At 40.2% G+C, this 20,704-nt stretch overlaps 1 long non-coding RNA gene across 3 annotated transcripts in view; it reads right to left on the reverse strand.

Annotated features, from left to right (window-relative positions):
* The window catches only part of LOC138762637 (uncharacterized), a 130,075-nt gene that overhangs the window by 32,167 nt on the left and 77,204 nt on the right, over nt 1–20,704 (reverse strand). For all 3 annotated transcript variants that reach the window (XR_011357003.1, XR_011357004.1, XR_011357002.1), the window contains one exon: nt 18,215–18,376. This is a non-coding gene — a long non-coding RNA (uncharacterized lncRNA). The remainder of the gene's footprint in view (nt 1–18,214; nt 18,377–20,704) is intronic.

Below are 20,704 nucleotides of genomic sequence, written 5' to 3' on the forward strand. Positions count from 1 at the left end.
ATGTACTTCCATCAGCCACTCCAGTGTCTTGCTGACAAAACTTGCCCCTTCAGGGTTCTCCAGATGATAACCTCTTTCTTTCAGGTCATCACAGAGTTCCTTTTCTGTTTCTCTTATTCCAAGTGAAACATTAGACAGCCAGTCCTCTCCTCTAGCATGAACTATAAGGGCTTTGGCCAGGCTATCTTACAACTGGGCTTTCCATAAGCTTGCCAGCTTGTCCTGTTCCAGTCCCAGCTACTTTTGCTGGCTGTAACACTGAACAAATGATCTCTGTATGTGAGAGGCTTTCTTTCTCTCTCTCTCTCTCTCTCTCTCTCTCTCTCTCTCTCTCTCTCTCTCTCTGAGAGAAAGCCTGTTTGACTCTCTCTGCTAGCAAGACCACATGACCCTCTCAGAACAGCAAGTTCTTTTCCAGACAGCAGAGGCTCTAACATCTTCTTTCATCTGTTGCCTTTTGTAAACAACAATCCATTAGTGAAGTCTCTTGAGCGCTCTTCAGAGCTCTTACAAAAGCTATGGAGCTGATATGTCTAGCATAGGATAGAGCTCCAGTATTTCAAATAAGATCTGTTTTAAAATGTTTGTATATAAGCTACTCTAATAAACCTTTCCCAATTTATCTCCTAAAAACATCTATATCTATATACTCTGTCACAGTATCATCCTGAAATACTTTGTTTGAATTGACTGCAAATATACTGAATCTATTTGTTGTGAGCAGACTGGAAAATAACATCTGAAATATTTTAATTTCTGCAAATCTTAGCAGAATCTGTGAATTATGGAGTACGAAGTAAAAACACAGAAATGCTAATGGAACTCAGCAGGTCTTGCAGTGACCACAGAAGGTAAAGATATATTACCTTCATTTCAGGCCTGAGCCTTTTTTCATTGTATAAGTAAAAACCAGGCGCCTGAATTAAAAGGCTGGGGAGGGAAGAATGGGCAGGGAAGGAGTACAGACCAACAGACAAAAGGTGTTAATTGGTTATAACATGGAACACAGGTGAGAGAAAAGGTGAGAATTGACTGGAGGAGGAACAATTTTGGGGGGCTCTGTGGAAGCAGAGCTTGCGTAGACAGTGGGAAAAGAGAAGGAAGAAAGAGACAGAGCACAAGCAAAGGAGACATAGGGAAAGAATGGGGAGGGAGGGCTAACAGAAAATGGAGGTCAATGTTAATGCCATCAGTCAGACAAAATATAAGGTGTTGTTCCTCCAATTTGTAAGTGGTCTCAGTCTGGCAGTGTGTGAGACCATGGACAGACATGACAGCAAGGGAATGGAGCAGGGAATTGAAATGGGTGGCCACTGGAACAGAGCCAAGTTTCCCAACAAAGCAATTCCCCCAGTCTGTGTGGATTTGTAGAAAATTTCAGTCGTGAGTTTGTCTCCCGAGATGGAAACAGATAAATCAAGAAAGGGGACAGTGTTACAAGAGTGGATCAAGTGAATTTGATGTTGGGGTGAAAGTTGGCAGCAAAGTAGATAGTCAACGAGCTCATCATGGGTGCATGAGGCAGTATCATGAACTATGAAAAACAGGCACTTACAAGGCATAACATTTTAACACTGGGCTGGATTTTGCTATTATAAGAATTGTAAGATCAGTTGACTCATCACTCATCATCATTAAAGTTCTATGCTTAGGAAGTTATCCTTCTACTGCTCTGAGCTGCACAGAAACAGTCTTTTACCAAAACATTGGCTTTCACATTCATAGACATGAAGTTGTTGCACTTTAATAATAGATGGGCACTGAATTTGCCAGAAAAAGTTATCAATTGTTTATTCTAGTGCAAGTAAATCTGTCAGATGATCATTACTTGCAAACAACCTCTCAGACATTGGAAACGAGCTTTCATGAGTGGAATCTCATTCCTTAAAATATAAACACTTTTTTTTACTTCTTTGATCTCAACTACTCTTTCTCTTTATTCTTTCCTTCCCTCTTTCTTTTTCTATATGATTTTTTATCAAGTTCAGTTTTCTAACAGGCACTGCCTGGTTTTGATTCTGCATCACTTATTCAGGGTGCTTGTGGGAGGTCAATTGCTTGAGTTGATGGAGATGTGCTTCCCTTGTTTCTATGGCTGCCAAAGCCCTATTTGAGTATGCTGTGCTGAAGTGATTTTTTTTTTAAATCATAGTAAATTCCAGTGCAATATCCCTGAAAAAGTCAAAGCGATGAACGGCAGCTTTACAGAACTGGAGAAAAATCTGGCCCAACAAAATATGTATCTCAATTATAACGAAAGCTGATGCACAATAATCAAAGTGGCAGTATTAAATAACGGCACAATTAATATGTATAACAGATGATTTTAAAAAATGTTTTCTCTTCAGTACAACAGCTATCAATTGATAGTAAAATGCAAAAATTTCCATGGATACTTGTCATAACTGGTTCTACGCATATTCTACATTTGGTTTCATTATGCAGTGGCTTTAAAGGATATTTGTTCCACATTCATTATTGGTTGATTCGCCATAAGAGATACAAAAACTGTTTGTATCAATCAACAACAGCTGAGAGATGTTCACACCTTGCCCCACTCCTTAGCCCTTTATGATGGAAACTTCACTTCCCTGTGATATTGGAAAATGGAGCACTGCAAATGAAGTCTGCCCATCAGCGGCATCTGATGATTATTTTTCTGGATAGTCAATTGGAAATTTGACACCTGAATGAGATCTCTTGAGATTTGAGTAAAAAGCAAGCAGGTGCCTTAATTAAAAGGCTAGAGAGAAGGGAATAAACAGCAAGTAAAGAAAGAAAAGCAAATGACCGTTTGCAGCCACTGAAATCGCAGTGGACACAACGAAATAACCACACAAGGCATTTCTGGAGTGAATCAAACAGATTTGCTCTTCATCACCTACGCAACCTTTTAAAAGCCATAGAGTTACGCGCTCGATATGCACTGATGTCATCACGCACTGACATCACATGGCTATTTTGATGCCTCCTGGGAGTTGTAGTGCTGCCATAGCGCTGCTACAAGTTCAAGTTAAATATCCCAGTGAAATCACCAACATAGTTTCACATTGGTTGGGTGAACAGATGAGAATTTTCTCTATGTTCATAAAGCAAAGGTCTTTTTTATTCAGGTCAATAGTTTTCTGAAGAATACTTTAGCATATATTTCAGGTTGTGACACATTCTACTGACTGAATATTCTAAACAAATAGAGGCATTGTGTCCCATGTCATAAATTTATGTGTGTTGTTCTGATATTATTTGGTCTGTGCTTTAATGAAACTGAACACAAAGGGAACTTTTTTGTCTGAAGTTTGTCAATGTCATGAAGTGATTTTCTGCAAAATAGGTTAAACCTATGATGACAAGTCTGAGAATTAAAAACCAGAGATTGGAGAAGAAAGAAAGATTGAGAAATGTAAGAAATTTTATTACTGGGAAAAGAATTGGCTGAAGGGGTAAATTATTTTGGAGCAAATTGCTCAGAAATGAAGCCATGATAATGGAAGGAACAAGAACAAAGCACCAGCTGTCTCCAGCTTCACCTTGTGTGATTCATCTTCCTCCATCTGACTTGTTTTTTTCTCATGCACTTTCCCCCTTTGTCTGGGACCTGTCTCCCAAATCCACCCCCATCCTTCCATCAAATATCCCTGGTTCGTCAATCCCATCTAACCTCTCCCACCCTGTCCTCATTATGCTATCCATTTCCCTCTGCACTGTTAGTCTCAATGAACATTCCGCCCCAAAACATCAGCAATTATTTTTCTATCACTGATGCTACTCCACCCATTGAGTTCCTCCAGCAGATTTTTTTTGGCTCTGATTCCAACATCTCCAGTCTCTATTTTTTGTCTCCAATTTGAAACACACAGAAAATCCTCATAAAAGTGAATTAGAGAAGGGAAGTTGAGGAGGGGAGTGTGTGACAGCCAACTATTCATGTTTTTCAATCACTGTAGGACACTGGAACATTACTATGCCTCTTAGCAATAAAAAGGGCCAGTTGCAATGTTATTTCACAGCACTTAACATAAATCCCGAACATTTGTCTACTTAACTCACTTGCTGGATTTTGTAGATTTTCATAATACAGACTTTATACAAGTTTTTGAAAACAATGAACTCCTTTATCAAGAATAAACCAAAATAAAACATTCTTGGAAAATCTTGGCAACTACCCAATGAGAAAGTGATCAAACACACTATTAGAAGTGATGAAGGGAATTATTGTAATAAACTCTAGGACTGGCAAATAGTCTGCAACACTAACACCACCCCAACATGTTCTTCAATACCTTGATTCAAAACTAGTTCTTTGTTCTACTTTTGGATCAATGCCTCCAACTACCTTTTCAATTCATGTTGATTTTATTCTTGCTAAGCTTCCATGAGACAGATTTTCCAAGCATATTTTGTATATCTATACATATATATAAATTTTCTTTTCTGATGTGTTTTGAGGAATTGCTGCTTCCTTCATTTACATAGATTGTCTGGCCCAATATAGTTGGATTTCACCACAAGTGACAAAATAACTGTTTTTCATATTCCCTGTCAAGAGAGTAAGTATCCAGGCTATAACTGGCAATGAAAAATCAAACAGATTTTTTAAAAATAATTTGGTCTGCCAGGTTAGTGCCCAGTTATTGGAAACCAAAATCTACTTCTTGGTCAATTCTGAATGCTTCAGACATATTTTACCCCCCCCCCCCCCCCACCGCAAGTATTTTCTAAATGTACAGGAGAATTATATGGGGCTCATGAATATGGTCTTAATTGGTGGATCATACTCTCCACACCTTAATGCCTACAATGTTATAAAAGCCATGTATTCTTTTAACTCACACTGTTTCATCCACCACTTTCTCTGTTTCACCTTTGACATTCATATATTCAGCTTTTCATATGACAAACTCTAAAATTGCATGACTAAATTTCTCTCTCACCCTTCTTTTGAGATCCTTCTTACAACTTTAACTAGTTAACAAATAATTATCAATCTCAATTTCATGGTAGACATGAAACATTCATTGATATTGCCTTTGAGATGACGTAAAAATAAATAAATTTAAGTACTACACCAAAGAATTATTTTGAGAATAAGCAAAGTATTTAAATAGTGCACTTTGCTTAGTGTGGTATTGGCTGTATTGTGAAATGAGCTCATATTATTTAAATATACTCTTATTTTTCCAAAAGTACAATAGAGCTAGGAAATTATTTTTCACATGTAGTCACTAGACCTGAAATATGAACCCCTTGGATGCTGTCTGAATGGCTACTCCCATTATGTTCCTTCCATAAATCTTTGTTTGCTCAAAATTTCAACATCGACAGCCATTTCTTTCTCTACAGCACAGAAGGAGGCAGTTTCATGTTCCACTCACAATGACACCCCAGTCCAGTTGTGAGGGAATATAACATTTTTAGAGGTTCCATTTATTAGCACAATGCTATGTGTGGGACCTAATTGTAGGTTATTCTGAAGTCACAAAAGGCACTCAATAAATGCTCGGCCTATCTTATTGCACAACAGCTCAGAACAACTGTATCTAGTATTGCAACAATGGAGTAGCTAAGATAAACAGCAAAAAGTAATGGATTCTTCCTGGTATATCTGGCAAAAAATCCCAGCAAGTATATTGGCAAAGAATAAGGAACTAGCTTTTGTTTAACTGACCTGGACTAGTCACTCAAAGCAGACAGGGTTTACAATCCTGCAAAGTCAAAGTAAGGCAGACCCACTTCAACTCTATTTCTCAATCAATTGATTGTAATCATAATGGCTTTGGAACAAATTCAAAACTGAAAAGTTCCCCATATGCTCCACAAAATCACCAAAACAATGTTTTCAATAGAAGGTAGGGTTTAAAGGTCAGTAGTATGGGTAGTTTTATAACCCACAGTGGCTGGAACACTGTGGGTTTGGGGGGGCAAGCTTGACCTAACTCATTTGACCATGTGTGATCGGAAGCTACGTGTCCATCTGGAGCTTGATCACAAAACCCCACTGAAATCCCTCCTGATAGGAGCTGCCAGTAACCAAAAACTACTCACCAACCCTCACCCTGGCTTATAGTTTTTACATTCAGAACACTCCAACATTCCCCAAATTGCCAATTGCAAGATGATTACTATTACATTCTATTCAAGAAGTCTGACACCCTGTACCTTCATGAAATCTAATGCTATAACAGTATATTCAGCCCACTGAGTCCACGTTTGCTTCAGGGGTCCAATCCTCTAATTTCCCAATATATCAGCAATTTATTCTCTCACTCATACAATATGTCCATTTAATTCTTTTTGCCACTTACCCATATAATGGATGATTTATAGTTGGCAATTTACTGCAGCATACCTTTGGAATGTGGGAGGAAACAAGACCATTTGCAGGGAAGCCATAAAATCACAGACTTCTCACAGAGTCACCCGAGGTCAAGATTGAACCTGGGTAACTGGAAATGCAAGGCTTCCAACATCACTGAGGTTCCACTGTGTCGTCCTGTAACTCGGTGTCAAAAGGAATTTGGACAGACCAATCCCACCCAGGATACTGCCCCAAATACAGTGCCCTCTATAATGTTTGGGACAAAGACACTTTGTTCCTTTATTTGCCACTGTGCTCCACAGTTTTAAATTTGTATTCAAGCAATTCACATGTGATTAAAGTGCAGATTCCATATTTTATTAAAGGGTATTTGTGTACGTTTTGGTTTGACCATTAGTAATCACAGCACTTTTTATACATAGTTCCCCCATTTCAAGGCACCATAATGTCAGGGACATAGCAATGGCATGCATCTTAGTCATGTTTAGTACTTTGTTGCATATTTCTTGAATGCAATGACTACTTGGTCTGTGATTCATAGACATCGTCAAGTGCTAAGTATCTTCTCAGCCATCTGCTTTCTTCAGGGACTTGTCCCCTAAGTTTTGTCTTTAGTATATGGAAGGCATGTTCAATTGGATTTAGATCGGGTGATTAACTTGGCCATTGAAGAATTTTCTAGTCTTTAGCTTTGGAAAAACTTCCTTGATGCTTTAACAAGATGCTTGGGATCATTGTCTTACTGTTGGATGAATCACCATCTAATGAGTTTGGAAGCATTTGCTTGAACTTGAGCAGTTAAGATGTTTCTATACACCTTAAAATTCATTTTTCTACTGCCATCAGCAGTTACATAATCAGTGAAGATCAGTGAGCCGGTACCTGTGGCAGCCATACATGCACAGGCCATAACACCCCCACCACCATGTATCACATGCTTTGGACCTTGGCCAGTTCCTTTACACCTCCACACTTTGCTCTTGTCATTACTCTGATACAGGTTAATCTTGGTTTCATCTGTCCACAAGACTTTTTTTCCAGAATTCTGCAGGCTCTTTTAAATACTTCTTGGCAAACTGTCATCTGGCCTTTCTGTTTCAGTGGCTAACTTGTGGTTTGCATCTTGCAGTGTAGCCTCTGTATTTCTGTTCATGAAGTCCTCTGCAGACAATAGTGATTAACACATCCACACCTGCCTCCTGAAGAATGTTTCTGACCTGTCAGACAGGTGTTTGGGGATTTTTCTTCATTATGATGAGAATTCTTCCGTCATCAGCAGTGGAGATCTTCCTTGGCCCACCAGTCCCTTTGCAATTACTGAGCTCACCAGTAATCTTTTTCTTCTTAATTATGTTCCAAACAGTTGATTTTGGTCATTCTAAGGTTTGGGCGAAGTCTCTTATTGTTTTATACTTGTTTTTCAGCCTCATAATGGCTTCCTTGACTTTGATTGGCACAACTCTGGTCCTCATGTTGAAAATGGCAACTACAGACTCCAAATATAGCTCTCTTAAACCTGCACCAATGAAGCAATTAAACATACCTGAGTAATTACAAACACCTATGAACCCAAATGTCCCAAACATTGTGATTCCCTGAAATGGGGAACTAAGTATAAAAAGTGCTGTAATTTCTAGGTGGTCAAACCAAAATGTATGCAAATAACCTTGAATAAAAACTGGAACGTCCATTTTTAATTACATGTGAATTGTTTTATAACAAATTTAAAACTGTTGAGCACAGGAGCAAATAAAGGAAAACTGTCTTTCTCCAAAACATTATTTAGCTTTGAGCAGAATTCCCACCTGACAGACTAAATTCCCTGGCTTTTTTGATAGTTTGCATAAACATTTACTTTTAATGATTTCCTTGAATTATTGGGTATATATATAGAGCCTAAAAGTCAAACAGAGCATCTGATTGGATTCTAAACTATAGAGTGGGTACATTTTGTTGCCTCAAGGCTCAGTACGCTGAGAGACTAACCCATCACATTTGTTTCAGACAAGCTAAAATTACAAGGTAATTGCACTTTTAATATTCTGATAGAATTATTAGTTGCTGCATATGGTTTTGAAGTACATGTTTTGTGGATTGCATCATTCATTTTGTTGCCTGCTTTATATTTTTTGTCTTTATGAATTTAGCTGAGGGAGCAGCGCCTCCTATTATAACGGGTTCCCAGGCTTGATTACTGATCTGTGCTAGTTAATTAATTACTAGCACAGATCAGAGTATTACTCATCTCCACATCTGGATCACACAGAAGAAATGTGAAGCATTCTTCTTACTGAGTAATGCTCTCTTCCCTGATGGATTTTTTTTTCCTGTTGCTTTCTGTGATTGAATGATTGATACTTGCCAGTCTCAGCTATAATAATTAGCTGCTTAACAACAATGTTGACCTCAAAAATACTTTAGATTACATCATCAGAAATAAATCATGTAGAAACCTTATTATTATATGAATCTCAATGTTATGAACACTTTTTTGTAGTCCACAAAGAATTTTTTGGCATCCTCCATCTCTTCTTCAATAACATGCAAGCCACAATCCTCAGTGACAGATACATCATGGAGTGAATTTCAGTCAATATAGGTTAAATAAGGTTGGTTCATTGCACCAATCCTATTCTTAATGTTGTCTGCTGCAATTACATCTCCTTGCTAGAGAGGAAATTATATATACATGAGATAGAGTATATAGATATGTTTTTGGGAGATAAATTGGGGCAGGCTTTTTTTGTGTTGGTCACATACAAACACTTTAAAAAAGATTTTATTTAAAATACTGGAGCTCTGCTCATGCTACAAATGTTGGCCCCAGAGCCTTTGCAAAAGCTTTGGAGAGTGCCCAAGAAACTTCACTAATGGATTGTAGTTTACAAAAAGGCAACAGATGAAAGAACTTGTTGGAGCCACTTTCTGTCTGGAGTGGAACTTGTTGCTTTAGGAGGGTCATGCGGTTTTGAAAGCAGACAGAGTAAAACAGGTTTTCCCTCAGAAAGAGAGAGAGAGACTCAGAATTCAGTTCTGCAGTGATACAGTTCAGCAGCAGCAGCTGGGACTGGAACAGGACAAGCTGGCAAGCTTGTAGAAAACCCCATTTGGAAGATGGGTTGTGAGTACTTAGTTCAGCCTGGTCAAAGCCCCTGTGGTTCATAAAAGAGGAGAGGACTAGCTGTCTAATGTTTCACGAAATAAGCAAAACAAAAAGGAACTATGTGGTGAACTGAAAGAAAGAGGTTATCATCTGGAGAACCCTGAGGGGGAAAGTTTCTTCAGCAACACACTGAAGAGGCTGATTAAAAAAGGAATCAGTTGTGGGTGTCCAGTGAATAACAAATATCTCACTGAAAACTGACAAGAACCTTCCTGAGCAGTAACCATTTACTTTTCAAGCACCAAAGCTTGATGAACTTTATAAATGTTAAATTCTGTGTACTGTATAAGAATTGCCTGCAACCAGTGAACTTGGAGGAATGAGAAGTGAGATTGGACTGTGAATCAAAGAATTTTTCTGAATTTACACACACATTACACATATGTGTGCTTAGAATTAGAAGGGGGGTTAAGTTAGTTAAGTCAATAGTGATAAGTTAAAGTGTGATTCTGTTTTCATGTTTAAAGATAATTAAAAGCAACTTTTGTTTAAGTAACCATTTGCCTTGGTGAATATCTATTGCTGCTGGGTTTTGGGGTCCTCTGGGCTCGTAACATACATGACCAGTGTAAGGTAAAAACATCATGAGATGGGACCGGAGAAGGAGTCACCCAGTACTAAGGAGTAACAGAATGCAGATGTGACCTTGTACACTCAAGATAAGCTTGGCACTAACAAGCTGATGAGCAGCAGACTAACAGTGAAGGGTAGCAACAGCTTATTCATTGGACAGTGTAATGGTATGATAAGTGCGTGTCCTGAGGTATAAAAAAACACCACTTGCTGACATCGGGAGAATGCGCCTTCTCCAACTAACACTGTTAGTTGCAAGTGTTACAATCCGGTAATAAAGAACCTTGATTTCGACTCAGTCTGGTGTCTGACTCACTCATTCTCGAACAAAGCAGACCTAACAGCAGTGGAAAAATTCTGAAAGCTGTCACTTCCATAAGAGAACCAGTATTATGCCAACTTCAATCAATTACCATGTGCTGATGATACTTGTTGGAGACTGAACCTTAAACCATCATTCCCAAAGCATATGAATAATAAGCATATTATTCTGAAGTTAAAAACCCTTTACCAAGCCATTCAGCACCGATCAAAATTGGCAAATAAGACTAGTAAAAAACCTTTCTGTATCTCAGGAGGGAAGAAGTCACCGATGAAATCCATCATTGCCACCATAATCTTCAGCCACATAGAGAAGTGTTTGAACACCAAGGAATTAAATCCAAGCTATGAGTTGCCCATGCAGCATTGAACTTTGTGTATGAGGCATGAAATCTCACGTCATTGGAGAAGTACTCAAAACTGTCTTACCTGTACACTAAGTGAATAAGGAAACTAGCATCAAACCAACGTACCCAGCACTGAGGCTCCAATCACCCTCAGTCAGCACCAGCTTGATGAGGCAGGCCATGTGTTGGTATGCCTGGTACCATCTTCCCAAAACAAGGCTCCCATTCCGAACTCTGCTGTGACACATATTTAAAGGTGAATAGAGAAATCAATTCCCTATCATCCTTGAAAACTTTCGTCAATTGTAACACATGGGAGCTCTTAATGCAGGACAACAAATTTGGGAAGCCATATCCAGGAGAACAGGAAGCACTTTGAGATTTGCCAAGGAAAGAATGCAAAAATAAGGTACTGTGGTGGCCCGCAATTGCACAGGGCGCAATTGGTTGCACAGCTGACGTGGACAGAGATCGCTCAAGCGACTCCCAATACAACGAACCGGCAGGGGTAGAAGCTGGGGCAGCATCAGGTCAACAGCCCTAAAATGGCATTGGTCAAGCTGCCCAGCTAAATCAGCAGAAACAGGCTGGGGAAGAAGGGCATTCATATGTATGGATGTTCCCGCCCGCTATTGCTATTCAATGGATGAGTCAGTCAATCAGCAAAAAAACGGCGAGAACTTAAACTATAAAAGCAGCCTTTCCAGCCCTAATAAAGGACTGAGCTTAACCTGCCGTTCAGCTATAATACAAATAAAAGTGAAAGGTTTGTATAGCAGCTGAAACATCTCACCCATTTGTCCTGTTAAGCTCTATCGTTCATGCTGCGGCACAACCTAGGTGTCTGGCTGAGGAACATCCTGACCTTGCAGAATCCAATTACAAAGCCATCCCCAATTCTGAGAGGCCACTAAAAAAAGAAAAACATTGAATAATCTTCATGACAACATCTGGTTTTAGTCATAGTGGCAGAGTAGTTTTGGCTCCTGTGGCCTGGATTCCATCCTGATGTCTGGTGCTGTCTGTGTGAAGTTTACACCTGACTATACAGGTTATTGCATTTTGCAGTTCTCATGCAGTTGAAGTGTGGAATCAAGAGGGATAATGTCTTGGAAAAGAACAGATATGATCGAGTGGAGCTACGACAATAACCACCATTACTATTGTTCTACACTCATTGATTTCTGCTCGTTGATAGCATCATCCACAAAATTACTGCACATCATACAAGGAGCCAAGAAAGTTCCTACAAACAAAAGTCCTTTGTATGCAATGCAGAAAAAGACACTGAGATGGAAACTCTGGTTGGCAGAATTGATTGTCAGCTTCCCAGTATTACATTTAGATTCCAAAATTCCACTTAAAATCAATTCCAGAATGTGAGCAACATATTCAAGTAACTAGCTCATCACTCCGGACACGCGGAAGAGATGTGTGGGAATCGGGAGATTCATACCTGTTGCCCATTCATTTTTATTTCATGTTTAGCTGTTGCCCATTCTAAATCCTGCAACTCGCAAGCTGATATTCCTATTATCCCATACCCTGTCCCTCCTGCCACCAATCTCTCTCCTACCTGTCCCACCCAATTACTGTAAATTGTAAACTATGAATCAAGTTTACATTTTTCTGAAATTTGGGACAGCATAAGATTGTAAAAGATACAAAGGAAAGTTAAACACAAGGTGCAGTATAAACTTTGAATGGAACACTTCAATTGCATTAGTTTACCACCTCCATGATAAGCTAAGGAGTTAGCTCTAGCTCTTTTTAATTACAGGTGTAATTGGGATCAATAGATGATGCCATGCAAATTTCAGTCCAATTGTGTGCTTCCATTGCCATCTGCTGGCTGATGAAGTACCTGCTTAATCTGATGAATCCTGTTTGAATAGCTGGTGTAATGGAGGGGCACTGATGAATATAATCTGTTCCTGTTTTACTTTTATGAACTATATAAAAATAATGACAAGAAATTGTCACTGAATTATCAAGCTCATCTCCCAATCACTAGACCCTCCTTCCAAATGAATTTTTAAGACCTCCAATTCCAAGGAACATGAGCATCATAATTGGGACTGACAGGTTGTGAGATTGATGAACAGTCTCTGTAACCGAGTAAATCCCTCAATATTTATATCTATTTATTTTTAATTATGTCTTTGTATATGTGATTATTTTGTACTGTTTATTTTGTGTGAACATCTGTGTACCATGGTCCAGAGAAACGCTGTTTCATTGGGTTATATATGTACAGTTCAATGATAATAAACTTGAATTTTATTACCTTGTATAATAAAGGACTCTTACTTGTGCACTTTATTGAATTTTCTTATTCTCTCTGTATTGCAGTTTGTTTACATTCATTATCAGTTTACAGTTCTTTGTTTACATTTACACAGTGTTTTTACACTACCAATAAGTGGTAATTCTGTGTCCCCACAGAAAAAAGGATCTTATGGTTAGATATGATGTCATGTATGTACTCTGACAAAAAGTCTGAAATCTGAGTTGTTGCTTAAAAATGTACTCTTCTTAATAATTGTCTTATTAAGAGGAAAGTGAGAGAGAGAGAGAGAGAGAGAGAGAGAGAGAGAGAGAGAGAGAGAGAGAGAGAGAGAGAGAGAGAGAGAGAGCGCAAATACAATAGCTTGACCTGGTCCCATTTTGATTGCATCCGATAGGGATATTATGAGCAATAATTATCAAGGATATATCTGTGCCAACAAGGACCCAAATTGATTCAAGGAGCAGATGTGGTCATGGGGTGGAATAGAAATCAGTTGACTGGCACTTTACAATCCATGTGGGAGGCAATTGATTTCCAATGGAGGTGGATGAATTTTATTGAGTCCATCAATTGTGGTCATTGAATTAGAATCAGACAGAAATCTAGAGTTGAGGACTTTGTTCACAGACATGAAGGCAGCAGGTTGCAGGATCATGGCTAGATTCAAACAGTTGACAGTTGTGCCAGATTATGCAGGACCTGTCCTGGACTGGGAAATATTGACACACCAGATCACTATTTCAGTCCAAATAACCATTATCATCTTTAATTGCAGGAAAATCAATCTTCAATGGCATAATGCAGACAATAAACAGGTTTGTTTCCCCAATCAAATTTCTTTAGGCAAATGAATTGCGTTCAAAGGAGGACATTTATTGCATTCAAGGAAGGATATTGTAGAAGTGGAATTCAATTCCAACAAAAATAATAACATAATAAAATGATCCAATACAAGTAAAATACAATAAATTATAAGAATAGAGTTTAATCCTGATGTTGAGAATTAAATTTTCTTTATTTTTATTTTGAGTTGGGACTATGTATTATAGTATTTAGGATCCAATTTTTGTTTGTTTTTATAAATTGTATCACAGTTGTAATTGAATAGAATTTTCATGAATTTTGTATGCATCAAGACTCTGCAACCATCAGGAATGTTAAGGGCTAGGGATGGAAGGAAGAGAGGGGTTTTTGTTTACATGTTAGAGAGTGAAATAGTGAGGAGTAATGGATACAGGGAGCAGGGGAAATGTTGAGCAGAGGGAAAGGGTGATAGAATGGAAAGGGAAGGAGGGGTGGGGATGAGAGATTTGGAGGGGAAATGGGAGATAAAGTAGAGAATGTGGGTTAGAGAGGAGATGGGAGAGGAGGGTGAGTTAGGGATAGTAGGGATAGAGAAGAGTCAGTGGGATGTGATAGTAGATTGGCACCAGATCTCTTTATTCTTACTTTGCACTACAACAACTGCTGTGAGTGTGGTGTTAAGAAATTGGAACAGTAGATGTAAGGAGGAGAGAGGGCCATGATTAACATCGAGGTAAATGGTCATGTCATGAACTGCCAATTTGATACAGGGAGCATGGAGAACTTCATTCACCTGGGCACAATGTAGAACTAATCCCTTGCGGTAACCCCAGCAAAGTGAAAAGTCTCCCTGGCCTCCAAATCCCACTCAGCTGAGATCCATGACAGCTGCACTGTGACATTGACTGTGCGGGGCACGGAGTACATTAACTTCAAGCTCCTCATCATGCCACAGCTCTGCTTACCAGTAATACTGGGATTGGACTTCCAGTGCCAGCTCAAGAGCGTCCAAATGCAGTTTGACGGGCCATACCCCCCCCCTCCATGGTCCGCAACTACCAATTTTTAAAACACCTGATTAAACCTCCAGGACCCACCGCCGCCCCTGTTTGAGAACCTCATCCTAAAACATACGCCTGTCACCACCAAGAGCAGGTAATACAGCCCTGGGGACAGAGCCTTCATCAAAGCAGGTCAAATGGCTACTGGCAAAAGGAATCATAGAATCCAGCACAGGTGGTGGCTGTTAAGAGCAGAGAGAAAAACACCACATGGTCATTGATTAGTCAGACCATAAACTGTTTTACCCAGTTTTATGCCTACCCACTCCCCCGCATTGACGAGATTGCCCAATTCCAGGTATTCTCAACCACTGACCTCAAGTCGGCCTACCACCAACTCCCAATCCACCCAGAGGTCAGCCTGTACACTGCCTTTGAGGTGAACGGCCGCCTCCACCACCTCCTCCAGGTCCCCTTCGGGGTCACCAATGGGGTCTCTGTCTTCCAGAGGGAGATGGACTGGATAATGGATGACTATGGGGTAAAGGCTACATTTCCCTACTTGGAGAATGTGACCATCTGTGGCCATGACCAGCAGGATCATGTCACTAACCTACAGAAATTTATTCAGACAGTCAAAACCCTCAACCTAGCATACATTCAGCATTTCATGGCTGGGCATCTTCAGTTGTGTGGTGGAGAGGTGGAGAATGGTGTTATTGGGCTTGATCCTAACTGCAAGTGCCTCCTGATGGGACTCCCATTACCTCATACCCTCAAGGTCCTAAAAAGGTGCTTGGGCTTCTTTTCATATTATGCCCAGTGGGTCCTGAATTACACGGACAAAGCCCGCCCCCTGGTGAAATCAACCACCTTTCCCCTGTTGGCGGAAGCCCAAACAGCATTCACATGCATCAAGAGCAACATTGCCAAGGCGATGATGCATGCTGTGGATTAATTCATCCACTTCCAGGTGTAGAGTGATGCATCAGACTTAGCCCTGGCTGCCATGCTCAACAAGGCAGGCAGGCCCGTGGCATTTTTTTCCCCAAAACCCTCCAGGGCCCTGAAATCTGGCACTCAGCCATCGAGAATGAAGCTCAGGCCATAGCGGAAGCTGTGCACCACTGGAGACACTACCCAGCAGGCAAACCATTCACCCTGCTGACTGACCAGTATGCAGTTGCCTTTATGTTCAATAACAAACAGTGGGAAAAAATTAAGAACAACAAGATCCTGAAGTGGAGAATTGTGCAATCTATCTACAACTATGAGATCCTGTACCAGCCTTTGAAATCAATGAGCCTCCTGATGCCTTGTCCCAGGGGACATGCACCAATGCACATTTTGACTGCCTCCAAGTCCTCCACAACAATCTCTGCCACCCCAGGTCACCAGACTCTACCACAACCTCCCTTACTAGATTGAGCATATCAAGGAGCTGTATAGTCCATGCCGAGTGTAAACCTCAATTCTATCATCCAGAACAAAGCCACCAGCACTTTTGAACATCTGAGTATGGAATTTAAGGGGCCCCCTCCCTTCCACCAACAGGAACGTATACTTCCTAAATATCATCAATGAATACTCCTGCTTCCCTTTCACCATCCCCTGCCCAGACGCGATCACAGCCACAGTCATAAAGGCATTGGGCAGCATATTCACTCTGTTTGGATACCCCTGTGGTATCCATAGCAACCAAGGATCCTTGATTATGAGTGAGGAGCTGCCCAAGGGCATAGCCGTGAGCAGGACCATGGGTTATAACCCCTGGAGGAATGGCCAGATAGAAAAAGGAACACCACCATATGGAAGGCAATCTTCCTAGCCCTCAGGTCAAAAGGCCTGCCCATCTCCCAGTGGCAACAAGTCCTCTCTGAGGTACTCCATTACACCAAGTCCCTCCTCTTTATTGCTACTCATGAAATGCTGCATAAAAGCCTCTTTTCCTTCCCCAGGAAGTTGACATCAGGAACCACACTGCTGTCCTAGCTGATAACCTCTGGGCCCATACTGCTCCAGAGGCATATCAGATGCCACAAGACTGACTCTCTGGTTGAGAAGGTCCACCTCCACCACGTAAACCCCAAATACACTTACATGGATTACCAAGATGAGTGACAGAACAAGGTTTCCATCCAAGACCTGGTGCATGCAGAGAACTTCTCAACCAACCAATCAACATCTCCTCACAGTAACCCTGGCTAGCCAGCCCCACTAAATGCACCAGGCACAGTGCCCCATTCCCAGAGCATGGTCCCATTAACTCCCCTCAGCCACCAGAGGCACAGCCTGTCGCGCAAAACACCACCCGGGAACCAGTAGCTGAACCACAGCAAACTTTATGATGGTCGCAATAACAGACAAGACTACCGGACAGGCTGAACTTGTAATGAACATTGACTCACTTCACCCACTGGACTTTCTTTCAAAAGAAGGGGTGAATGTGGTGCAACCATTGTATGTAGGTAGTGTATGAGCTGGTCCACCCCCTGAACCTGTGACTCCTCCCTCCGAGAAATCCCTATAAAGGCTGTTATGCCCAAACTCCTCTCTCAATACCTGGCTTGGAGACAGGGCAGCAACATGGGAGATGTGTTGATGTCTTAAGGTGATTAAAGCCTATTAATCACAACTCTCTGTCTAATGTGGTTGATTGCTAGCGCTCCAAATCTTAAATTCACAGATGGTAATTTACTATTAGAAATAACTTACTTTCAAACTATTTTTCTTACCCATTAATTCTGTATTTCATTGCAACCAGAATACTGTGAATGGAGAATTACATACCAATTGAGTTTATGGTAATACCAAGCAATATTTATCAATGATTTGTCACCTCATATATGTTATAAAATGTAATATCACATTTCCAAATAAATGGAAATACTAATGAGTTTAATTGTGTTTGGTACCATGCAAACACTGCATTTGCTTTATGTAAAATAGATTCCCTTTTACATTATTACTGACTGCTTCAGTGATTAGTTAAAGATGATAATACTAAAGGTAACACAGTAAAATCTAACAGCATCACAATTTACCCAACCTATCACCTTGTTTGGATCATACATCCAGACTTCAATGTTGAGTGAAAAGCGAAATGAAAATATCTCACTGTGTCAAGAAATAGGGTCTATCTTCAGGATTAATTTTTTTTTAATTTAATTTTTTTTAATTTAGAGATTCAGTATATCAACAAGACCATGCTGCCCCAAAATAGCAATTAACCTACAAAACCTGTACATTTTTAAGATGGTAGAAGGAAACTGGAGAACCCAGAGGAAACCCATGAAGGTCAGAGGGAAATCATAATGACTCCTTGCAGACAGCGCCAGATTCAAACCCAGGTCGCTAGCACTGTCATACTGTTTCGCTATTCAAGTCTGATCCACTTACATTTATGTAGACACAGAACATGTTGAAGATAATGTGACCTCATTCTTGATCCCTGCAGATATGCGAGCTTTGCTAAATGATGATGACCTCATATGTGAGAGCATAGGACGGTGAGCATTCGTTTCAAGAGCTTTTGCATAGTAGTTTTCTTCATCCTTATTCCTGCATAAAGAAAGCACAGTCACAAGGAATAAATTAGAACTATGGATGCTTTATTGCTTAGGTTAATGGAACGCTGCTTCTTTCAATCTTGCCAAATCTGTGTGCTTCATGCCTGATATATTCCTTGTCAAAGCCACCTTCACCTTTGCTCATTTCAAACAATAATTCAAATAAATTTAGGATTTGGACTAAATACACAGTAAATTAATATTGACAAGTCTACCTGATAACTGTTCACCAGGCAACAACTGCCTCCTCTATGTTGATCTCTAGCCTATGTTTGTTTGGTAGGCACGGAACTGACGGTGGTAAACAGGACTCTGTAATTATCTAGTCACTTTATAGACCAGAAAATCTATTGCAACCCTGCAGTTCTCCTGGGAGCCATGTATAAAGAGACTGCATTTTTCTAAGGAGCTAATCAGAAAGAACACCAAAATTAGGAAGAATTTAATGGAATGGTGGGTTAGCTATCAAGTGAGAGAGTTTTAGCTTGATTTGGACATCACATTCAGCGCAGGCATGGTGGATGAAGGACCAGTTCCTATGTTGCATTGTTTTATATACTGTATAGAATGACCTGCAGCCTGAATGCAGCAGATAGTGTAGCACTGTAGACAAGGTCATTGCAGTCTTCAACTTCTTATCACACAAGTTCAAAGATGATGTTAATTGTGATTTTTTTTACTTCTGAACAAGCAACTGACACTTTGTATACAGGAGGATCATGCATATCCAGCAACAGCAAGAGAAAGCTCTAGGACTTCTAGAGATTGCAGGCTCTTCCTCAGACCATGGCTCCACAAGCCTTTGCCTCAGTTAATCACTTTGTACGTCATGCCCAATCAACATTAGCATTTCATGCAGGTCCCTGACAATCCTCCAACTCCCACGCTCAGCACGTGAATTGCATTTGAGGCAAGTTGCTTGGGGATACCCTCCATCTTCTGCACACTTGGTTCAGAGTTCCTCTCAATCAGGCATATATAGCACATTTCCTGTCTCTTTCCGCAGCCTCTTGCAGTCTTCAGGCAAGAATTCTGATGACTGGAGGAGTCTGGTGTTAAAAGGACAAGGAAAATTGATTGTGATTGTGTAAGGTATATGATCATTTGCTTCAATGAACACCCACATAAACCAATAATTCAAAGAGGGCAGCAGAGTAGCACCTCAATGCCACAGCTCATAGAACTTCTGCCGCTCAGTTCAGTGACCGAGGCTACAGTGCCTGCCATAATGTTTGAGACAAATACACTTTTTTTTTACCCCCCCCCCACCTTATTTTCCCCTGTGCTCCACAGTTCTAAATCTGTAATAAAACAATTCACATGTAATTAAAATACACAATCCAGATTTTATTAAAGGTTATTTGTATACATTTTGGTTTCACCATATCAAAATTACAACACTTTTTATACATAGTTCCCCAATTTCTGAGCACCAAATGTTTGGGACATTTGGCTTCACAGGTGTTTGTGAGTACTCAGGTATGTTTAATTGTTTCATTGGTGTAAGAGAACTAGGTTTTCTTCTAAGCTATTGACCTTTGGAGTCTGTAGTTGCCGTTTTTCAATATGAAGTCAAAGAAGCTATTATGAGACTGAAAAACAAAAATAAAACAGTAAGAGACATCACCCAAACCTTAGGATACCAAAATCAACAGTTTGGAACATCATGAAAATAAAAGAGCATATTGGTGAGCTCCATAATTGCAAAGGCCAAGGAAGACCTCCATTACTGGTGAGAGAAGAATTCCCAACATAATGAAAAAAATACCCAAACGCTTATCCGACAGATCAGAAACACTCTTTAGGAGACAGGTGGGGATATGTCCATGACTACTGTCTGCAGAAGATTTCATGAACAGGAATACAGGGGCTGTACTGCAAGATACAAACCACTCGCTGGACACTGAAACAGAAAGGCCAGATGACAGTTTGCGAAGAAGTATTTAAAAGCGCCTACAGAATTCTGGAAAAAGGTCGTGGACAGATGAGACTAAGTATCAGAGTGATGGCAAGAGCAAAGTGTGGAGGTGTAAGGGAACTGGCCAAGATCCAAAGCATGTGAAACATGGTGGTGGGGGTATTATGACGTGGGCATGTATGGCTGCTACAGGTTCCGGCTCACTTATCTTCACTGATTATGTAACTGCTGATGGCAGTAGCAAAATGAATTCTAAAGAGCAGACAAGATTTTTCTCTACACAAATTTAAGCAAATGCCTCCAAACTCACTGCACAGCACTTCATCCTAAAGCAAGATAATGATCCCAAGAATAATGGTAAAGCAACCAAGAAATTTTTCCCAAAGCTAAAATGTGGCAAAT

The sequence above is a fragment of the Narcine bancroftii genome, chromosome 5, assembly GCF_036971445.1.
Source record: "Narcine bancroftii isolate sNarBan1 chromosome 5, sNarBan1.hap1, whole genome shotgun sequence".
Classification (NCBI taxonomy): domain Eukaryota; kingdom Metazoa; phylum Chordata; class Chondrichthyes; order Torpediniformes; family Narcinidae; genus Narcine; species Narcine bancroftii.